Source organism: Thalassophryne amazonica, chromosome 10, assembly GCF_902500255.1.
Source record: "Thalassophryne amazonica chromosome 10, fThaAma1.1, whole genome shotgun sequence".
Classification (NCBI taxonomy): domain Eukaryota; kingdom Metazoa; phylum Chordata; class Actinopteri; order Batrachoidiformes; family Batrachoididae; genus Thalassophryne; species Thalassophryne amazonica.
In genome coordinates, this window is record NC_047112.1 from 112,258,212 (window position 1) to 112,276,749 (window position 18,538).

The 18,538-nt window shown below is 39.9% G+C and overlaps 1 protein-coding gene across 1 annotated transcript in view; it reads right to left on the minus strand.

Annotated features, from left to right (window-relative positions):
• Positions 1-18,538, minus strand: part of tgfbr3 (transforming growth factor, beta receptor III) — a 271,094-nt gene that overhangs the window by 240,275 nt on the left and 12,281 nt on the right. The gene's annotated exons all lie outside the window — the stretch shown is intronic.

Sequence of the window (18,538 nt, forward strand, 5' to 3'; positions counted from 1 at the left end):
TATATGTATATGCTGTCTGTGCAATTGTACGTTCATTAATATGCACTGTCCCTGTCAAATAAACCAAGAATGAATGAATGAATGCCACACTCACACACAGCGTCCATGGCAACCCAGCTGGTGTGGACTGGTGCGTTACCCTGGTGAAGCAGAATGCCACGGCTCACACTGGAGGTTATGTCTCTTCCACACAGTGTTATGACTCAACAATGAGAAGTGAGTAACATGATCCTACATGAAATAAGTAGCTAAGGCATTGATGTAGATCAGGTGTGATGCATTGTAATATCCGACTGGGAAAATGTGCGAGGCTCAAAACTTTTAGCCATCCCCTTGTATCACCTCTTGAAAAGGGGAGTGGCAAGCAAAAGCTTTACACTTTTAGCAATTGGGAAATAAGTCTTTTCTTTGGGACTGCATTTTTTTCCCCCGAAGAGTACCCATTTAAGCTGTCAAATGAAAACCTTGCAATGGTTTTAAATTGCTGTTTGACATTTGTGCCCACAAATGCTGAAAAAAAAAAAAAAAAAAAAAAACCTTCAGCACTGTTTTTGCAGGGTTTTTCCTGTTTTAAATCCAAACTATATTATGGATATTTAATAGGTCCTTGGATCTAATATACTGTGTACGGGCATCGGATTGTCCAGGGCCGAGCATCAGCCCATCCACTTTTTTTTAAGAAGCTTGATTAAATGCCCACCCTAAATTAAATTCATTTCGTGAACCCAACACAGTGTAAAAAGCAAAAAAATAATGAGTTTTCACAATCTTGTTGGTGTCTCACCTATGAAGACATCATCAGTGTGCTCCGATACTGGAATCAAAGTTTATGTTGAAATGTACTCTTATTTTGAACAACTCTTACGAAAAAAAAAAAAAAACAAAAAAAAAACGAGAAGTGTCGGGACAATGTATCTGCTGATATTTTCCAAGATACGAGGTCTGTCAATAAAGTATAGGTCCTTTTTATTTTTTTCAAAAACTAAATGGATTCATTCTTATGTTTTTACGTCAGACATGCTTGAACCCTCGTGCGCATGTGTGAGTTTTCCACGCCTGTCGGTGACGTCATTCGCCTGTGAGCACTCCTTGTGGAGGAGTCGTCCAGCCCCTCGTCGGAATTCCTTTGTCTGAGAAGTTGCTGAGAGACTGGCGCGTTGTTTGATCAAACTTTTTTCTAAACCTGTGAGACACATCGAAGTGGACACGGTTCGAAAAATTAAGCTGGTTTTCAGTGAAAATTTTAACGGCTGATGAGAGATTTTGAGGTGATACTGTCGCTTTAAGGACTTCCCACGGTGCGAGACGTCGCGCAGCGCTCTCAGGCGCCGTAATCAGCCTGTTTCAAGCTGAAAACCTCCACATTTCAGGCTCTATTGATCCAGGACGTCATGAGAGAACAGAGAAGTTTCAGAAGAAGTCGGTTTCAGCATTTGATCCGGATATTCCACTGTTAAAGGAGATTTTTTTTAATGAAAGACGTGCGGACGGATTGCAGTGTCGGCTTGCAGCCGCTGCGACGCTCCGCCACAGGAAAAACACCTCCGTTGGAAGCCTTAAGGACAACTTGGAACATGTCCAGCTGTTAAACAATTTCTCATATACTCACTCCACTGAAAGCCATCAAAAGCCGCCTGGATTTTACAAATGGTTATCAACACGGAGGTGTTTTTCCTGTGCTGCCGCACCACGCTGGCTGCGTCCCGACGCGCAGACCCGTCCGCTCGTCTTTCATTAAAAAAATCTCCTTTAACAGTGGAATATCTGGATAAAATGCTGAAACCGACTTCTTCTGAAACTTCTCTGTTCTCTCACGACGTCCTGGATCAATAGAGCCTGAAATGTGGAGGTTTTCAGCTTGAAACAGGCTGACAACAGCGCCTGAGAGCGCTGCGCGACATCTCGCACCGTGGGAAGTCCTTAAAGCGACAGTATCACCTCAAAATCTCTCATCAGCCGTTAAAATTTTCACTGAAAACCAGCTTAATTTTTCGAACCGATATGTCTCACAGGTTGAGAAAAAATTTTGATCAAACAAAGTGCCAGTTTCTCAGCAACTTCTCAGACAAAGGAATTCCGACGAGCGGCTGGACGACTCCTCCCACAAGGAGTGCTCACAGGCGAATGACATCACCGACAAGCGTGGAAAAACTCACGCATGTGCACGAGGGTTCAAGCATGTCTGACGTAAAAACATATGAATGAAATCCATATAGTTTTTGAAAAAAATAAAAAGGACCTATACTTTATTGACAGCCCTCGTATTACACTTGCACTGTAAGCAGATTCAAGACAATCCAATGTATACGCTTCAGAAAAAAGTCACCCGATATATTTTTATTAACAGATTTTTGTCATGGTCTGGCCCTTTTGGGGCCAGCTGTTATGATTTTGGACCTTTTTTTTCCATGTTCTGAGCCTCTATGCCATGCATGTCTTATTATCATTGTCATGTTCATGTTATGTTTGCTTTTGTTTCATTTATTCTCTGTGTATCTTTTCTTTGCCACATATTTTGTTTTGCTTTATTGTTTATTATTTGCTTTCACTCTTGGTCCCTTAGTTGCTTTAGTCTTAGTTTCATTGTTTATCACATTTATTATATTATGCTTTAGTCACAGGGTTTTGTTATTATTTATCGTCAGTGTTTTTTTTTTTTTATCTGATTATGTTCCATTTGTTATGTATTGCAATTTCTGTTTATCAGTTATCTTGTTTCATTAATTGCATTATTCTGTAGTCATCAGGTTTGTTTATTCTCTGTTTGTCAGTAGTTTATTTTGGCTCTTCTCTTTTGTGATTTCAGTTATGTCCAGTTTTGTTTTCAGTTCTCATGTTCATGCTCTGTCCTGGTTATAGTTGTATTTTAATCTGTCCATGGTTTCTGTTTTTGCCTCATCTTTTTTGTTTGCCCCTACACCAGCTCGTGTCCTCGTCTGTGACTACGGCTCTTTTTGTTCTGTGTTTTCTCCCACTTCCACTCTTGCACCTGCTCACGTGTCTTTGTCTCTTTCATCACTCCACTCTGTGTTTTCCTGCCTTCACTTTCTTGCACTGTGCACAATCTTTGTCTTCCCCGGTCACGCCCCTTCCAGAACTTTCACTGACACCTGCATCTTGTTTAACTGATTACACCACCTGTTATTTAAGCCCTCACAGTCTCACAGCTCACTGCCAGATCGTTGTCTCTGTACACCTTCCAGCCCAATTCCTTGCTTTGTTCTTGCCTGTAAATATTTTGACTCTGCCTTGTTTTTGACCTTGACTTTGCCTTGCCTCTGATAGCTCTTACACCGTGTTTTTTGACCTCTGCCTGTTTTTTGTACCACGTCTCAGCCTCTTGTCCTTTTGCTACCTTTGCATCGCTGCTGGACCACCCATGTATCGAACCCCTGCCTGTTATTAAACCATTTGAACTTTATCAGTCTTGCGAGCTTGCATTTGTGTCCCTCTGGTTTGTGCCTCGCCTGATAGAATGATCTGGCCAAACATGGACGCAGTGAGCTCCTCACCTGTTGTCTCAACCGATGACCTTGCTGCCATCAAAAACATTTTTTCTGAAATCAACATTCTTTTTGATTGTTTTCGCTCCTGCTTCACACCAGGGAAGAAGTTTGGTTACCTCGGCCAAGCTTTGGACCTGGTTGAGGAAAACACTTGGTTGTATAAATTTTTCCCAGACTTGGAAAGTCTGGATGAGTTTTTTGCTGCAGGAAGACTCCAGTCCCTAAACCTTAAACCTAGTTACAGCGCTTTCTGAAAGACTTCTAGTGTAATGAAACTTATTCCCCACTGCAGGGTAGTCCATCAGGGTAAATGTAAATGTTATTAAGAAATGATCAGACAGAAGGGAGTTTTCAGGGAATACTGTTAAGTCTTCTATTTCCATACCATAAGTCAGAACAAGATCTAAGATATGATTAAAGTGGTGGGTGGACTCATTTACTTTTTGAGCAAAGCCAATAGAGATTAAATGCAGTGTTGAGGCTGTCATTCTCAGCATCTGTGTGGATGTTAAAATCGCCCACTATAATTATCTTATCTGAGCTAAGCACTAAGTCAGACAAAAGGTTTGAAAATGCACAGAGAAACTCACAGTAACGACCAGGTGGACGATAGATAATAACAAATAAAACTGGTTTTTGGGACTTCCAATTTGGATGGACAAGACTAAGAGTCAAGTTTTCAAATGAATTAAAGCTCTGTCTGGGTTTTTGATTAATTAATAAGCTGGAATGGAAGATTGCTGCTAATCCTCCGCCCCGGCCCGTGCTACGAGCATTCTGACAGTTAGTGTGACTCGGGGTGTTGACTCATTTAAACTAACATATTCATTCTGCTGTAACCAGGTTTCTGTAAGGCAGAATAAATCAATTGTATGGCATTGCCTTACAATATAAAGCACCTTGGGGCAACTGTTTGTTGTGATTTGGCGCTATATAAAAAAATTGATTGATTGATTGATCAATTATTATATCATTTACCAACAGGGACTTAGAAGAGAGAGACCTAATGTTTAATAGACCACATTTAACTGTTTTAGTCTGTGGTGGAGTTGAAGGTGCTATATTATTTTTTCTTTTTGAATTTTTATGCTTAAATAGATTTTTGCTGGTTATTGGTGGTCTGGGAGCAGACACCGTCTCTACAGGGATGGGGTAATGAGGGGATGGCAGGGGGAGAGAAGCTGCAGAGAGGTGTGTAAGACTACAACTCTGCTTCCTGGTCCCAACCCTGGACCTCACATCTATATCACATATATAGATGGATATCACATTTATTATATTATGCTTTAGTCACAGGGTTTTGTTATTATTTATCGTCAGTGTTTTTTTATCTGATTATGTTCCATTTGTTATGTATTGCAATTTCTGTTTATCAGTTATCTTGTTTCATTAATTGCATTATTCTGTAGTCATCGGGTTTGTTTATTCTCTGTTTGTCCAGTTTTGTTTTCAGTTCTCATGTTCATGCTCTGTCCTGGTTATAGCTGTATTTTAATCTGTCCATGGTTTCTGTTTTTGCCTCATCTTTTTTGTTTGCCCCTACACCAGCTCTTGTGTCCTCGTCTGTGACTACGGCTCTTTTTGTTCTGTGTTTTCTACCACTTCCACTCTTGCACCTGCTCACGTGTCTTTGTCTCTTTCATCACTCCACTCTGTTTTCCTGCCTTCACTTTCTTGCACTGTGCATAATCTTTGTCTTCCCCGGTCACGCCCCTTCCAGAACTTTCACTGACACCTGCATCTTGTTTAACTGATTACACCACCTGTTATTTAAGCCCTCACAGTCTCACAGCTCACTGCCAGATCATTGTCTCTGTACACCTTCCAGCCCAATTCCTTGCTTTGTTCTTGCCTGTAAGTATTTTGACTCTGCCTTGTTTTTGACCTTGACTTTGCCTTGCCTCTGATAGCTCTTACACCGTGTTTTTTGACCTGTGCCTGTTTTTTGTACCACGTCTCAGCCTCTTGTCCTTTTGCTATCTTTACATCGCTGCTGGACCACCCGTGTACCGAACCCCTGCCTGTTATTAAACCATTTGAACTTTATCAGTCTTGCGAGCTTGCATTTGTGTCACTCTGGTTTGTGCCTCGCCTGATAATTTTGGATTTAATATGGCTCATCAATTCCACTTATCGCAGCATTGCAATAGTAAAACTACAATCTTTGGAGTAATATTAATTCAATAATTATGTTAAAGGTCTGGTGGCCTAACCCAAGAGGACTGGAGGAGGGGTGTTTCTCGGCCGTCCACCTAGGTACAGGCCTGCAGAGTGGCTGCTACTCGGATGAAAACATGTTCAAGACCATGTTGAAAAACATGTATTCATGTTTAAAGTGCTACCAAGTGGCCAGTGAGAAGCATTTCACGTTTCATCCATCAGAAGCAAAACTGGTGTTCATTTGAAGTGAAGCAGAGCAAAAGTACACCTTTGAAATGTGAACCACAACACTGCCAGCAAAGCACTGCCAGTTTTTCACACACTGATCTTTGCGAGTGGTGTTTACATGATCAAATACTGATCAATGAAACAAATGCCTTGATTGCTGTGATAAGATCGGGACATCGCCAGTCATGTGTTCTTCTTTGAGGGAAGAATACAAATTTGAAACTGTTTAACTGTCCATCTTTAGACAAAAATGCAAAAAGAAAAGTATGATTTCCAGTTCAGGGTACAAGCAGAATGCCACATTTTCTAAAGTCACCCTTCTACATCACACCGTCCTCCATCACGAGCAGTGTTGCCTCCAATCTCGAGTTTTTTGAAACAGTAATGAACTCATTCACTGTGCGAGACTTGCATACTACGTTTCACACTTCAATCATGTTTTGAAAAGATTGCTCTCAGTGATGGCAACTGGTGAAATGCAGTGCTGTGAACTGGCAGCAAAATCTTATTAAGAGAACCACAGCTTGACCACATTTGCCAGAACATGCAACTTTAGGGTTGTACATTTACAGTCGTATCCATGTTGCTTTTTAAACACAAACTTTTTTCAACCTTTAGTGGAAGTACTTTTGGTGAATGTTTGGTTTCAGTCACCATTTGAGCCGTATGTAGTTTGGCTCAGTGAGCACTGGCTCACAGGATTTAACTCTGTGGAGTCCAGGATATAATTGTGTGTTTTTGACTACTTTTGGTATACTTTCATAATTTACCTTTAAAAAAAAAAAAAAAAAAAAAAAAAAAAAAAAAAAAAAAAAAAACTTTGCCTTGTTGGGGTGACATTTTTTTTTCCATCCCAAACCTCAGCTGTGTGACTTTACAGTTTTTCTTTCATTCTGACATACTATATTAACACAGTGAACCTAGATTCAAACAAAACATAATATCCAAATAGGAACAAAAATTGTATAGATTTTTTTTTTTTACTGTGAAAACCACAAACATGTTTAACACACCATTTTTATAACTTAGAATATACTGTAAATATGAATTGTAAATTTCAAAAACATATCCAAAAATGTAGCGTAAACAAAAGTGCATACAACTGTTTACATTAAAATGCAGGAAAAGCTTCAGGTGTGTTTTTTTGTACAATTGTTTCCAAAACAATAAGATGCCACATAAATTATGCCATATAAATCATGAATTATATCATCAGTTTTTGTCAAAATAATTTATTTTGATTATTCATTGGAAAATCTGATAATTGTTTTCAATCCACTACATCCTCAATAATTAAAAGCTGATTAACAAAAACACATCTGTATGAGAAAGTATTTTTAAAGTATGAAGGCGTTGTGCCTCCAGAACGACCAGCATCCTGCCCGAGCTGTATTTGGCAGGTGCCTCGAATTAATATCTGGCACGAGTGAATTCAGTTCACTGTGAAACCCAAAGTTTACCTGAATGTTCACAATTTATCCTTATCAAAATAATAGTTTTGGCAGCCTGTTGTAAGGAGAAAAGAAGTATGAGCTGCAAAAGCAGAGTAAAGCAGCGGTTTGAAACATGGACTTTAAGGAGGTCTGGGTCTGACTTGTACAAGTTATGAGACTCTCCAACACAAGCCTGGATTATGTAGAAAGAAGACCCATTGCAGGCTAATCTAAACATTACACAAGTCAGAGCTTTCCTAACAAACTTGAGAAGGAACATGTGACTGTTTATGCAGATGCTGCAAGATTACATAAGACAAGAAAAATGGTGAAATGGTGGTCCAAGATGGACATGTAGCAAACAGCTGAAAGAAAAGAGAAAAAAATTGGTATGCTTACAAGTAACCATCAACAAATAAGTCCATCTGCAACCATAGCGTAAATGAGTTAATAACCAAAATGTATTCATGAGATTGCATTTGATTAAAGATTCTTTTGAAAAATTATTTTTGAGTAATTCAGGAGCATCTGGAGATGTATCTTTTAATGGTAAAGTCCAATTTTTGCCAGTGTGCATTTCAGAGGAAAGGGTATTGGATGCTTAGTGTAGTAAACACATGTCCCCAGCGCCACATTACAACAATGTGTTTTAGTGTATGTGGAAGAATTGAGAGGAAAGCAGACTACGTGAGTGCATTGTGTTGGAGATCCTGGCATTGTGAGAGAAAGCATGTTTGCTGTGGGCAGAGCAAACATAGCTTCAGTATCTGAATATACAGCTGCTGTTTGCCTTAAAAACTCCTTGGATTATGGCTAAAACCTCAACAGAATGGTAAAATACTTTTCTTTTTTAGAAATAAGCCATGGCATCATTCGGACTGAAAGCATGCAAACGTGAACCGCACTTTCCTGGCGCGCTTGCCAGCGTGCCTCTTACTGAACAACTATTCCTGTGCTACTACAGAATGCAAACAAGGGATTTACACATTGAAAATGGAATAAACTGGACATTGTATCTCAACACTTGCAATATCTCACAATCTGAAGCCCCAGAAAAACAATTTCTGCAACCAACATGCAATTTTCCTTGTTTCAGTTTGGGTGGTAGACCAGAAGCACAGAAATGTTTATTGAAGAGTCAATAACCACAGCTGAATTTTCAAACTAGTTTAGAAGTAGCCACAGGGCTCGAGGCTCAGGAATTTCATTAACCCATTTTACTAATAATGACGGTTAAACACATAAGAAATTTGAAATAAAACTTCTTTTAAAAGCTTCTGCATAAATAATTGGCTTAATTACGAGTTAACTGAAGTGACTATGGCTGTATTTGAAAGGCCTACCTGTAGAACCAGTGCCTTCTTGCATATAAGAGCAGGGATGGTGGTCGGGAAAAAAATTAAAATACATAAATACATTTTAAAAACAAAGATTAAGCCAATGAAGTAAAAAAAAAAAAAAAAAAAAAGTTTATCTCCACAAGTCAGGTTTCTCCTCGGGAGAGGAGAAATAAAATAAATTCAAACTACCACAAGTAACTGCAAACTACGGTATGAAAACATGCTTGGGATCATATAGGGTTTATATTGTCCAGGAAGACAGCTCAAATTAACACAATTAAATCTGGTCCTAAAGGTCCAACAGAACCTCACAGCACATCTGAAGAACTGATGAATATCATGGAGGCTTCAGGCAGAGATATACCATTAAGGTTGGGTGATATCGATTTATTTAAAAAAAAAAAAACAGGATGTTTGCAGTAAGACATCATGCTGGAGGGTTACTTCGTACATTATTTTAAGTTCTTTCAAATGTCTACTCAAACTAAATGTTAAATTATTTACTATGATTAATTTAGTAACATGGCAGCTCAGCTGATCGACCCAAGCAAAAAAACAAACAAACAAACAAAAACAAACCAAAAAAAAAGATGTTGTACTTTCAAATAACTGCTTCAATAACAGCACTGGAACATGAAGGGAAATGTGTGTGCCATACACAAAGATGCTGACATTTCGTGAGAGGAGCTGCTTCATGAGATCCTAGAAAATGTAATTTGATAGGTCAAGCAGGTTGTGGGTTAGCTTCCTATCGGACATTATTACCATATTTTTGGGAGTATAAGTTGTACTACTTGTCCAAAAATGCTTCATTAAGAAAAAAAACTTACATAAGTTGCATCGAAGTACAGGCAGCATTTACTACTTCATGCAACAAAAAGCAAAATGAATTTAATTAATGCATAAATTAACTATACACACAGTTCAGGAGACACAGCTAATGAGTTACTTAAATGGTACCCAGTGTTGTCACTTTGAAAAAGTAATCCAATTACTGATTACTCCTTGAAAAAGTAACGTAAGTTACTTATTGATTACTCAATTTTAAAAGTAACAAAGTTACAACCCCCCCAACATGAAAACGATAGCCCGTTTTGTCAATACTCACCGTTTCTTGACTTCAATGAACATAAATACTTGTTTAATAAAAAAAATAAATAAAGACATCTTTCTTGACCTCACATTTAACTGTTGACAGCACTGTAACAGTAAAACTTACCTACATTGTTTGTAAATGTAACTATTAAATTATTTCTTACATTTTAAAACATTTTAGTTGTTGGAATTATTATTGTAAGTATTATTATTATTATTATAGTAGTAGTATTAGAAGTCGTAGTATGAAAAAATGTCTTCAAAAGTGGACCTTTATCTAGGGCTGTTGTGGGGAGCCATGCCCTCCCCGTGCCCACATTACTTTCCCACATGGATTCACACCTGGCTTGCTGTTTGAGCAGAAGAATGGATAAAGTTTATTTATGCAGAAAACACAACCAGATTGGCAGGTAAGAACATTTTATCAGCGTTTTTTTACGTCATGTCATCCTCAGAAAGAAACCTTAGGTGGATCTGAGTGAAAAAAAAGCGTTAGTATTTGCATGTGGTGGATCAGCTGTTTTTAACGAGGACATTCACAGTGCAGCACAGACTTTTAAAGAAAAAAAAAAGCATAAAAATGTCTTTGTAAAATCATAGCTCTAAGCAACACCGCGCTTTGAGAGACAACTGTTTTCAACTCAGAGCTGAGCTGCACAGTGGATGCAGCTCCGTGCAGCAGCTCACTGAAAGAGAATGAAGTGCACAATTCAGACCTCCCCTGCTTCTCGTTGGGACACCTGTTTTAAAGTTGAGGTTGACACACAATACAAAAATAATAGTGATGCACAGTGACTCAGAGAAGTAACTTTAATCTGATTTGGAAAGATTAAAGCGTTAGATTACTCCGTTACTGAAAAAAGTGGTCAGATTAGAGTAACGCATTACTGGCATCACTGATGGTACCGAGCACAAAACATGAGTAAACTGCTTCTTTAAGCCACTGACCAGACAATCATGTGAGGTGAACGTGCAAAGCAATTAAAGGTTTGACAACTCTTTTTTAGTACATTTGTGAAAGATAATAAACTCACAAATAATTTTGTTCTTGTTGTTCCCTTTTTGCACAGGACTCTTAAAAGCACTGTCCTTCTTGTTTCACATAATCCAAATGACTTTATTAGAAACTCTGGTCTTCCACTTAATAAAAAGAACAAAAAAAACATTTCTTCCTTCACCTCCTCCACATAATGTCTTTGGAAAAAGAAGAAGAAGAAGGTAGCCTCTGTTAATACATTTGCCTCAGTGTTTGTGACAACCCCATTTTGTGATCAGAAAAATACTGGGAATTTATTAGAGTGTCTGTAAAGAGCGTGAGGTCTGCTGTTTGGGACTATACTGGTTCTTCAATTAATGAGTGATGATGGATTATCACACATGGATCAGATGATTTGCGACCATTAACACAGCACAGACTCTATTTGGGAAAACTCTGGTTTGGTTGTAGATTTCTTTTGTAGGTGGAAAATTTCCATAACTGAATGACAGAGGTACAACAAAGTTCAGTTTAAACCATCTGACCTCTGCATTTATCTGATATGCTTGTATTCCTGTGTTATGCGTTGCAGCAATGAGTGTTGAATAGGCGTCCATCTTGTCAGGTAGTTTCTCAACACGTGTTGATGTTGTTTGAAATGAGCACAGGTGCTAACTACGAGGTCTGTGAGAAAAGTATCGTACCTTTTTATTTTTTTCAAAAACTATATGGATTTGATTCATAGTGTTTTTACGTCAGCCAAGCTTGAACCTTCGTGCACATGCGTGGAGTTTTTCCACGTCTGTCGGTTGCGTCATTCGCCTGTGAACACGCCTTGTGGGAGGAGTGGTCCAGCCCCCTCGTCGGATTTTCATTGTCAGGAAATGGCGGAATGATTTGGGCTTTTTTTCCCCATCAGAATTTTTTCAGAAACTGTTAGAGACAAGCAGTTGGGACATGCCTATCTTGGCTTTCAATGCTTACAGCCCAGTGAGTATAAAGAGAAATTGTGGAGAGCTGGGCATGTCCCAACTTGTCCCCTGGCACTCCGAATGAGGGGTTCCTTTGTCTCGCTCGATCAGCGAATCGGGTCGTGACGCACGAAGCCTCCGCGCGGCTTTCCATGACAAAATCTCTTGTTAAAAGTGAAATCTGCCAGAAAATGGCTGATGTCCAGCTCTTGTGATAACCAGAGAAAATTGCTCACAACGGTCCCAGCTCCACACAGCGATCTGTTTAGAAATGATGTGGTGTTTTCTGCCTCTCGATGGTGGCTCAGAGAGCGGCGCTCTCCGTGCACCATTGTGGGGCGTCCTTAAAGCTGTAGTAACACTCCTTATTCTCTGTGAAGCCCGTAAATTTTCACCGAAAGCCAGATAAATCTTTCGAATGGTTTCCAGCTGCTTGTCTCTAACAGTTTCTGAAAAAATTCTGATGGAAAAAAAGCCCAAATCATTCCGCCATTTCCTTACAATGAAAATCTGACGAGGGGGCTGGACCACTCCTCCCACAAGGCGTGCTCAGAGGCGAATGACGCAACCGACAGGTGTGGAAAAACTCACCGCATGCGCACGAAGGTTCAAGCTTGGCATGACATAAAACATATGAATCAAATCCATATAGTTTTTTGAAAAAATAAAAAGGTACGATACTTGTCTCACAGACCTCGTATATTTATCTCTGATGCCCAACAATATGAGCCCAAACACATGAAGAACAGCTCAAAGTAGTGGCTCCATCACAATTACTCATACAACGCCAATTCCAGTGAAGTTTGGACATTGTGTAAAAATGTAAATAAAGACAGAATACAATGATTTGCAAATCCTCTTCAGCCTATATTCAACTGAATACACCACAAAGACAAGATATTAATGTTCAAACTGATAAACTTATTGTTTTGTGGCAAATATTTGCTCATTTTGAAATGGATGCCTGCAACACATTTCAAAAAAAGTTGGGATAGTGGTATGTTTACCACTGTGTTACATCACCTTTCCTTCTAACAACACTCAATAAGCATTTGGAACTAAGGACACTAATTGTTAGTGTCATTGATTGGGTATAAAAAGAGCATCCCAAAAGGCTCTGGTGTTCCACAAGCAAAGATGAGGCGAGGATCACCCCTTTGTGAACAGCTGCATGAAAAAAATAGTCCAACAGTTTAAGACAATGTTTCTCAATGTTCAATTGCAAGGAATTTAGGGATTCCATCATCTACAGTCCATATATAATCAGAGAGATTCGGAATATTGGAGAACTTTCTACACGTAAGCGTCAAGGGCCAAAAACCAAAATTGAATGCCTGTGACCTTTGCTCCCTCAGGCAGCACTGCATTAAAAACCAACAGCATTGTGTAAGGATCTTACTGCATTGGCTCAGGAACACTTCAGAAAACCACTGCCAGTTAACACAGTTCGTTGCTATATCTACAAGTGCAAGTTAAAACTCAACATGTCAAAGTGAAAGCCACCATCAACAACATCCAGAAACACCGCCTCCTTCTCTGGTGCCCCGAGTTCATTTGAAAATGGAACAGATGCAAAATAGAAAAGTGTGCTGTGGTCTTATGAGTCTACATTTCAAAATTGGTTTTTGGAAATCATGGAGGTTGGTGTCCTCTGGACAAAAGAGGAAAAAGACCATCCAGATTTTTACCAGCGCAAAGTTCAAAAGCCAGCATGCTGTGATGGTATGGGGGTGTGTTTCGTGCCCATGGCAATGGGCACGTACATATCTGTGATGGCACCATCAATACTGACAAGGTATATCCAGGTTTGAAGCAACACATGGCTGCCTCCGAAGCAACGATCTGTTTCAGGGACGTCCCTGCTTATTTCAAGCAAGACAATGCCAAGACACAGTCTGCACGTGTTACAACAGCGTGAGCATCATAGTAAAAAGAGTGGGCAGAGGTACTATACGTGCCTGTCGGCAGTCCCAGACCTGTCCGTCATAGTGAAAATTGTGTGGCGCATTATGAGCGCAAAATAAGACAACGGAGACCGCGGGACTGCTGAACGTACATAAAGCAAAGATATTCCCACCGACAAAGCTTCAACAATTAGTGTCCGTCAGTTCCCAAAACGCTTATTGAGTGTTGTTAGAAGAAAGGAAGATGTAACACAGTGGGAAACATACCACTGTCCGCACTTTTGAAACGTGTTGCAGGCATCAAGTTGATCAGTTTCAATATTAAAGATCGTGGCCTTTGTGGTGTAAGGCAATTGAATATAGGATGAAGAGGATTTGCAAATCATTATACTCTGTTGTTATTTAAATTATGTCCCAACTTCATTGGAATTGGGGTTGTATAATGACACACGGTCGAGATTAATTGAGCCCTGTTAGGAAGTTTCCCCCTCTATCGCTCATTATTTAAAACAAAAAAGGCAGTTTATGTGTGGTTTCTCGTTTCCACTGTAATGAAAATTTAATGGAATTGTGATTTTTTCTGTATTACAAATTGCAGCACCTCACAAACTAGGAAGAAAAAATGCGGCTTGTACTCACAAATTAAATACAGTTATTGGATAAAAATAAAGATACATTTCAGAAATGTACAATTGGGAATTGTTGGTCATACAGTCCGACAAAAGGGGTAGAGCTATCTATCTATCTATAGGGTCACCCACATTTCACTAAACTGACAAAATTTAGTTTTCTCCGTGAAATCATAGCATTATAATACTTGGATGGTAATTTTTAGAAATGTCTTATAAAATTATAGATCATTTGAATCAAGAGAACATATTATCTGTGGGAGGACATGTGTGCGCACATGCATGAGCTTTTGAAAAGACAAGGGGCCTCATTTATAAAGACTGGCGTGGATTTCCTACTGACATGGTGTAGCGCTAAAACCCAGAAAACTGGCGTAAGACACAAAAATATCCAGATGGTATCAAAATATGTGGCACATTCCGTTTGTACGAGTGGAATTCTAACTCTTTCCACACCCCTATTTACATATGCTAATTTATTTCAAATAGTTAGGTTGTATTATTTGACAGAATATAAGTGTAGAGTGTAGTGTGTTTGATGACTTCCACCACGGTCTCTGTGTTGTTTGTAAAAACTAAAGCACTTTTAGAGATGATGTGCAAAACAATGAAAGCTGTTGCTCAGTTCCGCCGTTCTCCCACACAGTTTGCCACAATGTAAAATGAAATGAGTGCGTCCGTGGGTGTAAATGCTGAGGCCAGAGCAGCGCACGCACACTGAAGTAAAAATATTAGGTACGTGGCGGCTGACAGTGTGGGAAAATTCACCACATTACACGTTTAGACAAATATACATCACAGGGTGATATTCAGCAGCCTGTTAAGAAGCAAAAAAAAACACATTAATAATCATAATAACAAACATCATATTTGAATGCGCACATGCCCAAATGCCCGTGTTGGTATTCATTCGGGGGACAAAAAAAAAAAAAAAAAAAAATCACACAAATAAATTATTTAACCACCAAGCAGCCATCCATCAACCACCGTCCCAGCCTCCAGCGTGATGGCCATTTAAACATCACATAGATTTGAACATTGATGAAACAAAAATGTTCCTATTAACAAAAACAAATTCTCATGTGATGGCCCCTTCATAGCAATATGTGCAGTTAAAAGCTCCAATTACATTAGGGAAACTGGCTCTCGCCGCTGCAAATTGCACTTTAATGTTGGAATGTGATGTACCTGGATGACATTCGGATGATTGCGTTCCACACAGTTGCCATGGCTCGGCTCAAAGTTGACTGGCACACGAATCGGCCACCTCCCGCTGGAATGCCCTGTAACCAGCAAGCCCAGCATGATCAGCACCTGTGTGCGCACAGGCAACCGGATCCGCGCTTTACCACGCTCTGGCACCGGCTGTGTTCCGTGCACAACTGCAGTGACAGTGGATTTGGTAATCCAAATCGGCTTATGAGCCAATTATCATCATTTGCAAGTAAATCCTTGTGTTCCCTGAATACATGCTGACGTCAGATTGCACCATTTACAGGGTCCTCTAACAAAGCTAACACAGCCATTGTTAGTGTCATTTTGCTCATCACTTTCCGCATGCTTTTATATCCATCCAAATAAGTGCAAAGACGAGGGTCTGTCAATTTAATATATAAAGCTGACCACGTGCGTGTGTGTTCACACTGGGGGGGGGGGTCACTGGGGTCCTTAGATTGAAAGCGTACGTGTCGTTTTTTGTTTTATAAGTGTTTAATTCCCTATAGCTTTTACATAATATGTGAGAAACATCTTATGGCCTGGTCACACGGCAATTCCTGAACAAAGGGAAAAGAGTAAAAAGTCACAAATCGTTAAGAAAAGGTGGACGAATGAGCTTTATCACAGAATAGCCTGCAAATCAAGAGCGCAAAAGGGACGAAAGAGGAACAAAACGAAACCGAAGCTAACGCTGATCTCGAGGCTTTAAATCAAACACGCCTGGAGCCACTGCTGGATGGAGCTCATAGCACCTGAGTCCTGGAGAAACTGCAAACAGAAGGAGTGTGATCCGACCCAGTGTGGAGATCTTTGTGCACCTCGGTGGATCCACCTGCTCTGGTTCCTTGTCCATAACAAAAGAGGGGTCATCTCCTTCACTGTCAGAATCCTCACTGTCTGGTTCAGACTCTAACATCACGCTCCATCTTGCTCCAAAAAACTCCTCATTCTTACAAAAAAAAAAAAAAAAAACACCACCACATAACCACACACGCTAAATACGCCACCAAAATAATACACACTACAAAAACTCAAAATATTTCTCAAATCTCTCAAATAAAGACCCAAAATGCACACGTATGAAAGAGAGAGAGAGAGAGAGACAGAGAGAGACAGAGAGAGAGAGAGCAAGGAGGAGAGGTAGCACTGCCTGTTAACAACTTTGAACTGTCAGACTGTCAGACAGTCAAGTCGAGTAAAGACCACCACAGCGCACCACATCACAGCGCAGCTCATCTGAACGATTATAATGGATGTTAAATCTATCATAAACATACATACTTTTACAGCTGCACACAAGAAAGAAAGAACATGCAACTGTTTTACCAAGCCATGACATTAAGATAGCTCCAAATACTTCTCCAGCTTGTACTGTGAGTTCAGGAAGCGATTAGAGCCGCTTCAGCAGCCAAGGTGCAGAGACAATGGATATTTAATCCGCTACAAATAATTATTTTATATACTGAGCGTCCAGCGCACAGCACGGGCATTCAGTGGAACAAAGCACGTATCCAGCTGGGAACATAGCAGGTGGGATCATCACGACGACATGCGTGCAAGTGCACTGAAACAACACCATGATCACGGACTTCCGAGCACTGGTGGAGAAGCTGACAAATTCTTCCTGGCCAGCCAGCACCACGGCATGACCGCGGCAGCACTTGCCACATCACACACAGCGGCAGAAGCCCCACACTGCATACACCAGTTCTGCGGTGGAGGAAGCAGCTGCATCTCTCCTCCACAAAAACACTCACAAACCGCTTCTGTACTGTGTGAAAACATTCAGCTGGTCGAACGAAGTCAAACTAAACTGTAACTTTACAAAAATTAAGCAAACGATAAAACACCCTTCAAGAACTACAGCAAAACTAAATATGGATGAATTGAGGTTTACTGTGGCATTCGTTCAAATTTTTCAACAGTTTAAAAATCCTGACGAAGCGCCAGCTCCAGGAACGAAGCTGCCCAAAGGTCAAACGATACCAACGAAAGTCAACGAAAGTCCAGATTTCTTGTTTCGTTTGGGCTTCATTACCCTTTGTTAAGTGCTGTGTGACCGGGCCCTTAGATTTACACAGAAATGCAGTGGTTTGGGAGTGTTTTACACCATGTTTGAGGAACACCCATAGAGAGACCAGCACACGTACCGTACCTCTCTACTCTGATTGGCTGTCACCGTGTGATTCCCATAATGCTTTGCACAAATCTGGGGAAGCCCCCATGTGATCTATGATGGCACTGTCATAGACTTTGTGGCTTTCAACTGTCACTGCTGCTGTTCTTTTGACATTTTACCCTTCAGGGGAACTTTATTTTTTTTAGATAAACCGCGTTTTGATCGTATTGGTAATGTCATGTTATGAACATTCTTATTATGCCTTAAATCTTAAAACTCTCTGTGGTTGCAAATATAGACTCAGGTCTGTATTTGCACATAACACAAGTCAGGCCATCATACTGAAGGCATTGTGTTTGCAAGACACATATAGTGAATATGACTCATAACTGACACTAAATATACTGTTAAAAATTATCTTAATTTAGTATTAAAATGTAAAACGTCCTTGCACAATGCCTTTCTCTTCATCTACCACCACAATGTAAAGAGTTCACATTATACACCTCTTAACTAAGCCAATATACAGCAGAGCCTTCACCAGGTTTTATAAAAACCTCACTGGACTCAAGATACGACACACTTGAGTTGCAGCAGAGCCCAAGAAATACATCCGTCATGTTCATCTTTGTATCTTTCTCTTTAGTTTGTCTTTCCAGTGGCTCTAAATTACTGTTTATCTGGCAATATCAGAGTCTCATTCCAATCAATCCGACATTCACTTGGGGCGTACTGAACCCGTGTATTCTGACTGAACTTGTCAGCAGTTTCTTAAGTAAATCCCCATTATTCACCGCCGACATGCACAGTCTAGAAAAAGCATGCTCTGCGAAACACTGGAAAAATCCCACTATGGGTGAAGTTTATGCGTGACTAAAGGGCATGTCAATGCACAAATGGGGTTGAGACAAAGAAAATATTTATTAAGATTACATTAAGTCACATGTAGGGCTGAACAA